Below are 12,500 nucleotides of genomic sequence, written 5' to 3'. Positions count from 1 at the left end.
TGGACGCTGAGCGTCTACGGACAAATGCACTGAGCAGAGATGGAATGAACAAACACAGACACGGGAATGGAGGAGAAGTGAACAACATCCAGTCCACTGATCTGGCATCAAACTGATTCTGAACCAACTGGTCTGAGAGATGAACGTGTTCCAACACATTTGGAGTCAATGAAATGAAAACAACTGAACAGATTTGAGCATTTAATGGGAGTCATTTTAGGAGAAGAGGAGCTTCCACTGCAGTCTGACACAAACACCTGGGACGAGGACGGACAGATGGGGGACCCTGGACCCAGAAACTAGCATTAATACTAGAGCTAATGCTAGCATTAATGTTAGTATTAACACCAGCAATAATGCTAGCAGTAGCTCTGTCATTAATACTACCGTTAATGCTAGTGTCAATGCTAATATTAATACTAGTATTAATGCTAGAGCTAATGCTAGCATTGATGCTAGTATTAATGCCAGCAATAATGCTAGCATTAGCTCTATCATTAATGCTAATGGTAGTGTTAATGGTAGTGTTAATGCTAGTATTAATGCTAGTGTTAATGCTAGTATTAATGCTAGTATTAATGCTAGTGTTAATTCTAGTATTAATGCTAGTGTTAATGCTAGTATTAATGCTAGTGTTAATGCTAGTATTAATGCTAGTGTTAATTCTAGTATTAATGCTAGCGTTAACGATAGTGTTAATGCTAGTGTTAATGTTAGTGTTAATTCTAGTATTAATGCTAGCGTTAACGCTAGTGTTAATGCTAGCATTAATGCTAGTGTTAATGCTAGTATTGTAGCTCACAGACGGGCAGTCTGTACTGACTGTATTCTTTCATCTGAACATGTGGAATAAATGCAGGTCAGTGTTCATCCACGGTCGTAAAAACCATCTGGAACCATGTGACCTCAGACTAACAACCGACAAATGTCACAACTGTGGCCTCAGGGTTCAACGTCTGCTGACCCCAACGCTAACACTAACCCCAACCTTAATGCTAACCCTCAGGGTTCAACGTCTGCTACACTAGTAACAAAAAACAGACACTTGGATCAGCTGACCCAATCCCCAACACTAATGCTAACGCTAACCCTGACCCAACATCAGTTCACTGGAATTTTTCAAACTTCACATGTGGAATTATGGTCTGGTGGATTTTCCAAACTGTGGAATGGATTTTCCACATCCCAAAAAGAACATAAACGCCATTGTCTGAAGTTGAACTGTGGAAAATTACAAAACCAAAAAAAAACAAAAAAACTGTTGCGACTTATATTTTACACTGAACTCAGATGGATCCTTTAACACTGGGACTAACTTTAACCTTTAACACTGGGCCTATAACCTTTAATACTGACTAACTTTAACCTTTAACACTGGGACTAACTTTAACCTTTAACACTGGAACTCCCTTCAACCTTTAACACTGGGACTAACTTTAACCTTTAACCCTGACTAACTTTAACCTTTAACACTGGGACTAACTTTAACCTTTAACACTGGAACTCCCTTCAACCTTTAACACTGGGACTAACTTTAACCTTTAACCCTGACTAACGTTAACCTTTAACACTGGGACTAACTTTAACCTTTAACACTGGAACTCCCTTCAACCTTTAACACTGGGACTAACTTTAACCTTTAACCCTGACTAACTTTAACCTTTAACACTGGGACTAACTTTAACCTTTAACACTGTGACTAACTTTAACCTTTAACACGGTGACTCCCTTTAACCTTTAACACTGGAACTAACTTTAACCTTTAACACTGGGACTAACTTTAACCTTTCACACTCACACTGTGACTCCCTTTAACCTTTAACACTGGGACTAACTTTAACCTTTAACACTGGGACTAACTTTAACCTTTAACACTGAGACTCCCTTTAACCTTTAACACTGGAACTAACTTTAACCTTTAACACTGGGTCTAACTTTAACCTTTAACACTGGAACTCCCTTCAACCTTTAACACTGGGACTCCCTTTAACCTTTAACAATGGGAAAAACTTTAACCTTTAACACTGTGACTCCCTTTAACCTTGAACACTGGGACTCCCTTTAACCTTTAACACTGGGATTAACTTTAACCTTTAACACTGGGACTAACTTTAACCTTTAACACTGTGACTCCCTTTAACCTTTAACACTGGGACTAACTTTAACCTTTAACACTGTGACTCCCTTTAACCTTTAACACTGGGACTCCCTTTAACCTTTAACACTGGGACTAACTTTAACCTTTAACACTGGGTCTAACTTTAACCTTTAACACTGGAACTCCCTTCAGCCTTTAACACTGGGACTCACTTTAACCTTTAACAATGGGACAAACTTTAACCTTTAACACTGTGACTCCCTTTAACCTTTAACACTGGGACTCCCTTTAACCTTTTACACTGGGATTAACTTTAACCTTTAACACTGGGACTAACTTTAACCTTTAACACTGGGACTAACTTTAACCTTTAACACTGGGACTCCCTTTAACCTTTAACACTGGGACTAACTTTAACCTTTAACACTGTGACTCCCTTTAACCTTTAACACTGGGACTCCCTTTAACCTTTAACACTGGGACTAACTTTAACCTTTAACACTGGGTCTAACTTTAACCTTTAACACTGGAACTCCCTTCAACCTTTAACACTGGGACTCCCTTTAACCTTTAACAATGGGACAAACTTTAACCTTTAACACTGTGACTCCCTTTAACCTTTAACACTGGGACTCCCTTTAACCTTTTACACTGGGATTAACTTTAACCTTTAACACTGGGACTAACTTTAACCTTTAACACTGGGACTAATTTTAACCTGTGACACTGTGACTCCCTTTAACCTTTAACACTGGGACTAACTTTAACCTTTAACACTGTGACTCCCTTTAACCTTTAACACTGTGACTCCCTTTAACCTTTAACACTGGGACTAACTTTAACCTTTAACACTGGGTCTAACTTTAACCTTTAACACTGGAACTCCCTTCAACCTTTAACACTGGGACTAACTTTAACCTTTAACACTGACTAACTTTAACTTTTAACACTAGGACTAACTTTAACCTTTAACCGTGACTAACTTTAACCTTTAACACTGGGACTAACTTTAACCTTTAGAACTGGGACTCCCTTTAACCTTTAACACTGGGACTAACTTTAACCTTTAACACTGTGACTTCCTTTAACCTTTAACACTGGGACTAACTTTAACCTTTAACACTGGGACTAACTTTAACCTTTAACACTGGGACTCCCTTTTACCTTTAACACTGGAACTAACTTTAACCTTTAACACTGGGACTAACTTTAACCTTTAACACTGTGACTCCCTTTAACCTTTAACACTGGGACTCCCTTTAACCTTTAACACTGGGACTCCATTTAACCTTTAACACTGGGACTAACTTTAACCTTTAACACTGGGTCTAACTTTAACCTTTAACACTGGAACTCCATTCAACCTTTAACACTGGGACTAACTTTAACCTTTAACACTGACTAACTTTAACCTTTAACACTGACTAACTTTAACCTTTAACACTAGGACTAACTTTAACCTTTAACCCTGACTAACTTTAACCTTTAACACTGGGACTAACTTTAACCTTTAAAACTGGGACTCCCGTTAACCTTTAACACTGGGACTAACTTTAACCTTTAACACTGTGACTCCCTTTAACCTTTAACACTGGGACTAACTTTAACCTTTAACACTGTGACTCCCTTTAACCTTTAACACTGGAACTAACTTTAACCTTTAACACTGGGTCTAACTTTAACCTTTAACACTGGAACTCCCTTCAACCTTTAACACTGGGACTCCCTTTAACCTTTAACAATGGGAAAAACTTTAACCTTTAACACTGTGACTCCCTTTAACCTTGAACACTGGGACTCCCTTTAACCTTTAACACTGGGATTAACTTTAACCTTTAACACTGGGACTAACTTCAACCTTTAACACTGTGACTCCCTTTAACCTTTAACACTGGGACTAACTTTAACCTTTAAAACTGGGACTCCCTTTAACCTTTAACACTGGGACTAACTTTAACCTTTAACACTGGGTCTAACTTTAACCTTTAACACTGGAACTCCCTTCAGCCTTTAACACTGGGACTCCCTTTAACCTTTAACAATGGGACAAACTTTAACCTTTAACACTGTGACTCCCTTTAACCTTTAACACTGGGACTCCCTTTAACCTTTTACACTGGGATTAACTTTAACCTTTAACACTGGGACTAACTTTAACCTTTAACACTGGGACTAACTTTAACCTTTAACACTGGGACTCCCTTTAACCTTTAACACTGGGACTAACTTTAACCTTTAACACTGTGACTCCCTTTAACCTTTAACACTGGGACTCCCTTTAACCTTTAACACTGGGACTAACTTTAACCTTTAACACTGGGTCTAACTTTAACCTTTAACACTGGAACTCCCTTCAACCTTTAACACTGGGACTCCCTTTAACCTTTAACAATGGGACAAACTTTAACCTTTAACACTATGACTCCCTTTAACCTTTAACACTGGGACTCCCTTTAACCTTTTACACTGGGATTAACTTTAACCTTTAACACTGGGACTAACTTTAACCTTTAACACTGGGACTAATTTTAACCTTTGACACTGTGACTCCCTTTAACCTTTAACACTGGGACTAACTTTAACCTTTAACACTGTGACTCCCTTTAACCTTTAACACTGTGACTCCCTTTAACCTTTAACACTGGGACTAACTTTAACCTTTAACACTGGGTCTAACTTTAACCTTTAACACTGGAACTCCCTTCAACCTTTAACACTGGGACTAACTTTAACCTTTAACACTGACTAACTTTAACTTTTAACACTAGGACTAACTTTAACCTTTAACCCTGACTAACTTTAACCTTCAACACTGGGACTAACTTTAACCTTTAGAACTGGGACTCCCTTTAACCTTTAACACTGGGACTAACTTTAACCTTTAACACTGTGACTTCCTTTAACCTTTAACACTGGGACTAACTTTAACCTTTAACACTGGGACTAACTTTAACCTTTAACACTGGGACTCCCTTTTACCTTTAACACTGGAACTAACTTTAACCTTTAACACTGGGACTAACTTTAACCTTTAACACTGTGACTCCCTTTAACCTTTAACACTGGGACTCCCTTTAACCTTTAACACTGGGACTCCATTTAACCTTTAACACTGGGACTAACTTTAACCTTTAACACTGGGTCTAACTTTAACCTTTAACACTGGAACTCCATTCAACCTTTAACACTGGGACTAACTTTAACCTTTAACACTGACTAACTTTAACCTTTAACACTGACTAACTTTAACCTTTAACACTAGGACTAACTTTAACCTTTAACCCTGACTAACTTTAACCTTTAACACTGGGACTAACTTTAACCTTTAAAACTGGGACTCCCGTTAACCTTTAACACTGGGACTAACTTTAACCTTTAACACTGTGACTCCCTTTAACCTTTAACACTGGGACTAACTTTAACCTTTAACACTGTGACTCCCTTTAACCTTTAACACTGGAACTAACTTTAACCTTTAACACTGGGACTAACTTTAACCTTTAGAACTGGGACTCCCTTTAACCTTTAACACTGGGACTAACTTTAAGCTTTCACACTGTGACTCCCTTTAACCTTTAACACAGGGACTAACTTTAATCTTTAACACTGGGACTAAATTTAACCTTTAACACTGGGACTAACTTTAATCTTTAACACTGTGACTCCCTTTAACCTTTAACACTGGGATTAACTTTAACCTTTAACACTGGGACTAACTTTAACCTTTAACACTGGGACTAACTTTAATCTTTAACACTGTGACTCCCTTTAACCTTTAACACTGGGACTCCCTTTAACCTTTAACACTGGGACAAACTTTAACCTTTAACACTGTGACTCCCTTTAACCTTTGACACTGGGACTAACTTTAACCTTTAACACTGTGACTCCCTTTAACCTTTAACACTGGGACTAACTTTAACCTTTAACACTGTGACTCCCTTTAACCTTTAACACTGTGACTCCCTTTAACCTTTAACACTGGGACTCCCTTTAACCTTTAACACTGGGACTACCTTTAACCTTTAACACTGGGTCTAACTTTAACCTTTAACACTGGAACTCCCTTCAACCTTTAACACTGGGACTAACTTTAACCTTTAACACTGACTAACTTTAACCTTTAACCCTGACTAACTTTAACCTTTAACACTGGGACTAACTTTAACCTTTAAAACTGGGACTCCCTTTAACCTTTAACACTAGGACTAACTTTAACCTTTAACACTGTGACTCCCTTTAACCTTTAACCCTGGGACTAACTTTAACCTTTAACACTGGGACTAACTTTAACCTTTAACACTGTGACTCCCTTTAACCTTTAACACTGGAACTAACTTTAACCTTTAACACTGGGACTAACTTTAACCTTTCACACTGTGACTCCCTTTAACACTGGGACTAACTTTAACCTTTAACACTGGGACTCCCTTTAACCTTTAACACTGGAACTAACTTTAACCTTTAACACTGGGACTAACTTTAACCTTTAGCACTGGGACTAACTTTAACCTTTAACACTGTGACTCCCTTTAACCTTTAACACTGGGACTCCCTTTAACCTTTAACACTGGGACTCCCTTTAACCTTTAACACTGGGACTCCCTTCAACCTTTAACACTGGGACTCCCTTTAACCTTTAACACTGGGATTAACTTTAACCTTTAACACTGGGACTAACTTTAACCTTTAACACTGGGACTAACTTTAATCTTTCACACTGGGACTCCCTTTAACCTTTAACACTGGGACTCCCTTTAACCTTTAACACTGGGACTAACTTTAACCTTTAACACTGGGACTAACTTTAATCTTTAACACTGGGACTAACTTTAACCTTTAACCCTGACTAACTTTAACCTTTAACACTGGGACTAACTTTAACCTTTAACACTGGAACTCCCTTCAACCTTTAACACTGGGACTAACTTTAACCTTTAACACTGGGCCTATAACCTTTAATACTGACTAACTTTAACCTTTAACACTGGGACTAACTTTAACCTTTAACACTGGAACTCCCTTCAACCTTTAACACTGGGACTAACTTTAACCTTTAACCCTGACTAACTTTAACCTTTAACACTGGGACTAACTTTAACCTTTAACACTGGGACTCCCTTCAACCTTTAACACTGGGACTAACTTTAACCTTTAACCCTGACTAACTTTAACCTTTAACACTGGGACTAACTTTAACCTTTAACACTGGAACTCCCTTCAACATTTAATACTGGGACTAACTTTAACCTTTAACCCTGACTAACTTTAACCTTTAACACGGTGACTCCCTTTAACCTTTAACACTGGAACTAACTTTAACCTTTAACACTGGGACTAACTTTAACCTTTCACACTCACACTGTGACTCCCTTTAACCTTTAACACTGGGTCTAACTTTAACCTTTAACACTGGAACTCCCTTCAACCTTTAACACGGGGACTTCCTTTAACCTTTAACAATGGGACAAACTTTAACCTTTAACACTGTGACTCCCTTTAACCTTTAACACTGGGACTCCCTTTAACCTTTAACACTGGGATTAACTTTAACCTTTAACACTGGGACTAACTTTAACCTTTAACACTGGGACTAACTTTAACCTTTAACACTGGGACTCCCTTTAACCTTTAACACTGGGACTCCCTTTAACCTTTCACACTGGGACTAACTTTAACACTGGGTCTAACTTTAACCTTTAACACTGGAACTCCCTTCAACCTTTAACACTGGGACTCCCTTTAACCTTTAACAATGGGACAAACTTTAACTTTTAACACTGTGACTCCCTTTAACCTTTAACACTGGGACTCCCTTTAACCTTTAACACGGGGATTAACTTTAACCTTTAACACTGGGACTAACTTTAACCTTTAACACTGGGACTAACTTTAACCTTTAACACTGTGACTCCCTTTAACCTTTAACACTGGGACTAACTTTAACCTTTAACACTGTGACTCCCTTTAACCTTTAACACTGGGACTCCTTTTAACCTTTAACACTGGGACTAACTTTAATCTTTAACACTGGGTCTAACTTTAACCTTTAACACTGGGATTAACTTTAACCTTTAACATTGGGACTAACTTTAACCTTTAACACTGGGACTAACTTTAACCTTTAACACTGGGACTAACTTTAATCTTTAACACTGTGACTCCCTTTAACCTTTAACACTGGGACTCCCTTTAACAATGGGACAAACTTTAACCTTTAACACTGGGACTCCCGTTAACCTTTGACACTGGGACTAACTTTAACCTTTAACACTGTGACTCCCTTTAACCTTTAACACTGGGACAAACTTTAACCTTTAACACTGTGACTCCATTTAACCTTTAACACTGGGACTCCCTTTAACCTTTAACACTGGGATTAACTTTAACCTTTAACACTGGGACTCCCTTTAACCTTTAACACTGGGATTAACTTTAACCTTTAACACTGGGACTAACTTTAACCTTTAACACTGGGACTAACTTTAATCTTTAACACTGTGACTCCCTTTAACCTTTAACACTGGGACTCCCTTTAACCTTTAACACTGGGACTAACTTTAACCTTTAACACTGGGACTGACTTTAACTTTTAACACTGTGACTCCCTTTAACCTTTAACACTGGGATTAATTTTACCCTTTAACACTGGGACTAACTTTAACCTTTAACACTGGGACTAACTTTAATCTTTAACACTGTGACTCCCTTTAACCTTTAACACTGGGACTCCCTTTAACCTTTAACACTGGGACTCCCTTTAACCTTTAACACTGGGACTAACTTTAACCTTTAACACTGGGACTAACTTTAACCTTTAACACTGGGACTAACTTTAATCTTTAACACTGTGACTCCCTTTAACCTTTAACACTGGGACTCCCTTTAACCTTTAACACTGGGACTAACTTTAACCTTTAACACTGGGACTAACTTTAACCTTTAACACTGTGACTGCCTTTAACCTTTAACACTGGGACTAACTTTAACCTTTAACACTGGGACTAACTTTAATCTTTAACACTGTGGCTCCCTTTAACCTTTAACACTGGGACTCCCTTTAACCTTTAACAATGGGACAAACTTTAACCTTTAACACTGTGACTCCCTTTAACCTTTAACACTGGGACTAACTTTAACCTTTAACACTGTGACTCCATTTAACCTTTAACACTGGGACTAACTTTAACCTTTAACACTGGGACTAACTTTAACCTTTAACACTGGGACTCCCTTTAACCTTTAACACTGGGACTAACTTTAACCTTTAACACTGGGACTAACTTTAATCTTTAACACTGTGGCTCCCTTTAACCTTTAACACTGGGACTCCCTTTAACACTGGGACTCCCTTTAACCTTTAAGAATGGGACAAACTTTAACCTTTAACACTGTGACTCCATTTAACCTTTAACACTGGGACTAACTTTAACCTTTAACACTGGGACTAACTTTAATCTTTAACACTGTGGCTCCCTTTAACCTTTAACAATGGGACTAACTTTAACCTTTAACACTGTGACTCCCTTTAACCTTTAACACTGGGACTAACTTTAACCTTTAACACTGGGACTAACTTTAACCTTTAACACGGTGACTCCCTTTAACCTTTAACACTGGAACTAACTTTAACCTTTAACACTGGGACTAACTTTAACCTTTCACACTCACACTGTGACTCCCTTTAACCTTTAACACTGGGTCTAACTTTAACCTTTAACACTGGAACTCCCTTCAACCTTTAACACGGGGACTTCCTTTAACCTTTAACAATGGGACAAACTTTAACCTTTAACACTGTGACTCCCTTTAACCTTTAACACTGGGACTCCCTTTAACCTTTAACACTGGGACTAACTTTAACCTTTAACACTGGGACTAACTTTAACCTTTAACACTGGGACTAACTTTAACCTTTAACACTGGGACTCCCTTTAACCTTTAACACTGGGACTCCCTTTAACCTTTCACACTGGGACTAACTTTAACACTGGGTCTAACTTTAACCTTTAACACTGGAACTCCCTTCAACCTTTAACACTGGGACTCCCTTTGACCTTTAACAATGGGACAAACTTTAACTTTTAACACTGTGACTCCCTTTAACCTTTAACACTGGGACTCCCTTTAACCTTTAACACAGGGATTAACTTTAACCTTTAACACTGGGACTAACTTTAACCTTTAACACTGGGACTAACTTTAACCTTTAACACTGTGACTCCCTTTAACCTTTAACACTGGGACTAACTTTAACCTTTAACACTGTGACTCCCTTTAACCTTTAACACTGGGACTCCTTTTAACCTTTAACACTGGGACTAACTTTAACCTTTAACACTGGGTCTAACTTTAACCTTTAACACTGGGATTAACTTTAACCTTTAACATTGGGACTAACTTTAACCTTTAACACTGGGACTAACTTTAACCTTTAACACTGGGACTAACTTTAATCTTTAACACTGTGACTCCCTTTAACCTTTAACACTGGGACTCTCTAACAATGGGACAAACTTTAACCTTTAACACTGTGACTCCCTTTAACCTTTGACACTGGGACTAACTTTAACCTTTAACACTGTGACTCCCTTTAACCTTTAACACTGGGACAAACTTTAACCTTTAACACTGTGACTCCATTTAACCTTTAACACTGGGACTCCCTTTAACCTTTAACACTGGGATTAACTTTAACCTTTAACACTGGGACTCCCTTTAACCTTTAACACTGGGATGAACTTTAACCTTTAACACTGGGACTAACTTTAACCTTTAACACTGGGACTAACTTTAATCTTTAACACTGTGACTCCCTTTAACCTTTAACACTGGGACTCCCTTTAACCTTTAACACTGGGACTAACTTTAACCTTTAACACTGGGACTGACTTTAACCTTTAACACTGTGACTCCCTTTAACCTTTAACACTGGGATTAATTTTACCCTTTAACACTGGGACTAACTTTAACCTTTAACACTGGGACTAACTTTAATCTTTAACACTGTGACTCCCTTTAACCTTTAACACTGGGACTCCCTTTAACCTTTAACACTGGGACTCCCTTTAACCTTTAACACTGGGATTAACTTTAACCTTTAACACTGGGACTAACTTTAACCTTTAACACTGGGACTAACTTTAATCTTTAACACTGTGACTCCCTTTAACCTTTAACACTGGGACTCCCTTTAACCTTTAACACTGGGACTAACTTTAACCTTTAACACTGGGACTAACTTTAACCTTTAACACTGTGACTGCCTTTAACCTTTAACACTGGGACTAACTTTAACCTTTAACACTGGGACTAACTTTAATCTTTAACACTGTGGCTCCCTTTAACCTTTAACACTGGGACTCCCTTTAACCTTTAACAATGGGACAAACTTTAACCTTTAACACTGTGACTCCCTTTAACCTTTAACACTGGGACTAACTTTAACCTTTAACACTGTGACTCCATTTAACCTTTAACACTGGGACTAACTTTAACCTTTAACACTGGGACTAACTTTAACCTTTAACACTGGGACTCCCTTTAACCTTTAACACTGGGACTAACTTTAACCTTTAACACTGGGACTAACTTTAATCTTTAACACTGTGGCTCCCTTTAACCTTTAACACTGGGACTCCCTTTAACACTGGGACTCCCTTTAACCTTTAACAATGGGACAAACTTTAACCTTTAACACTGTGACTCCATTTAACCTTTAACACTGGGACTAACTTTAACCTTTAACACTGGGACTAACTTTAATCTTTAACACTGTGGCTCCCTTTAACCTTTAACAATGGGACTAACTTTAACCTTTAACACTGTGACTCCCTTTAACCTTTAACACTGGGACTAACTTTAACCTTTAACACTGGGACTAACTTTAATCTTTAACACTGGGACTCCCTTTAACCTTTAACAATGGGACTAACTTTAACCTTTAACACTGTGACTCCCTTTAACCTTTAACACTGGGACTAACTTTAACCTTTAACACTGGGACTAACTTTAATCTTTAACACTGTGGCTCCCTTTAACCTTTAACACTGTGGCTCCCTTTAACCTTTAACACTGGGACTCCCTTTAACCTTTAACACTGTGACTCCCTTTAACCTTTAACACTGGGACAAACTTTAACCTTTAACACTGTGACTCCATTTAACCTTTAACACTGGGACTCCCAGATGAATGCTGTTCAACTCTTTTTCTGGTCTTTTCCTGGGTTAGCATTAGCATTAGCATTAGCTTTCCATTCTGTCAGCCTATCTCAGCTGTTGGTGTTTTCATGTTTTCACCTCTGGTTCAACCCTTTTTCTGGTCTTTTCTTCTTCTTCCTCAGGCGTTGCTTCACATTTGCGGTCTGAACTGAATCGAATGCTTCAACCTCTAAAACTTCTGC

Source organism: Sphaeramia orbicularis, unplaced genomic scaffold, assembly GCF_902148855.1.
Source record: "Sphaeramia orbicularis unplaced genomic scaffold, fSphaOr1.1, whole genome shotgun sequence".
NCBI lineage: Eukaryota > Metazoa > Chordata > Actinopteri > Kurtiformes > Apogonidae > Sphaeramia > Sphaeramia orbicularis.
This window is presented reverse-complemented; position numbering follows the sequence as displayed.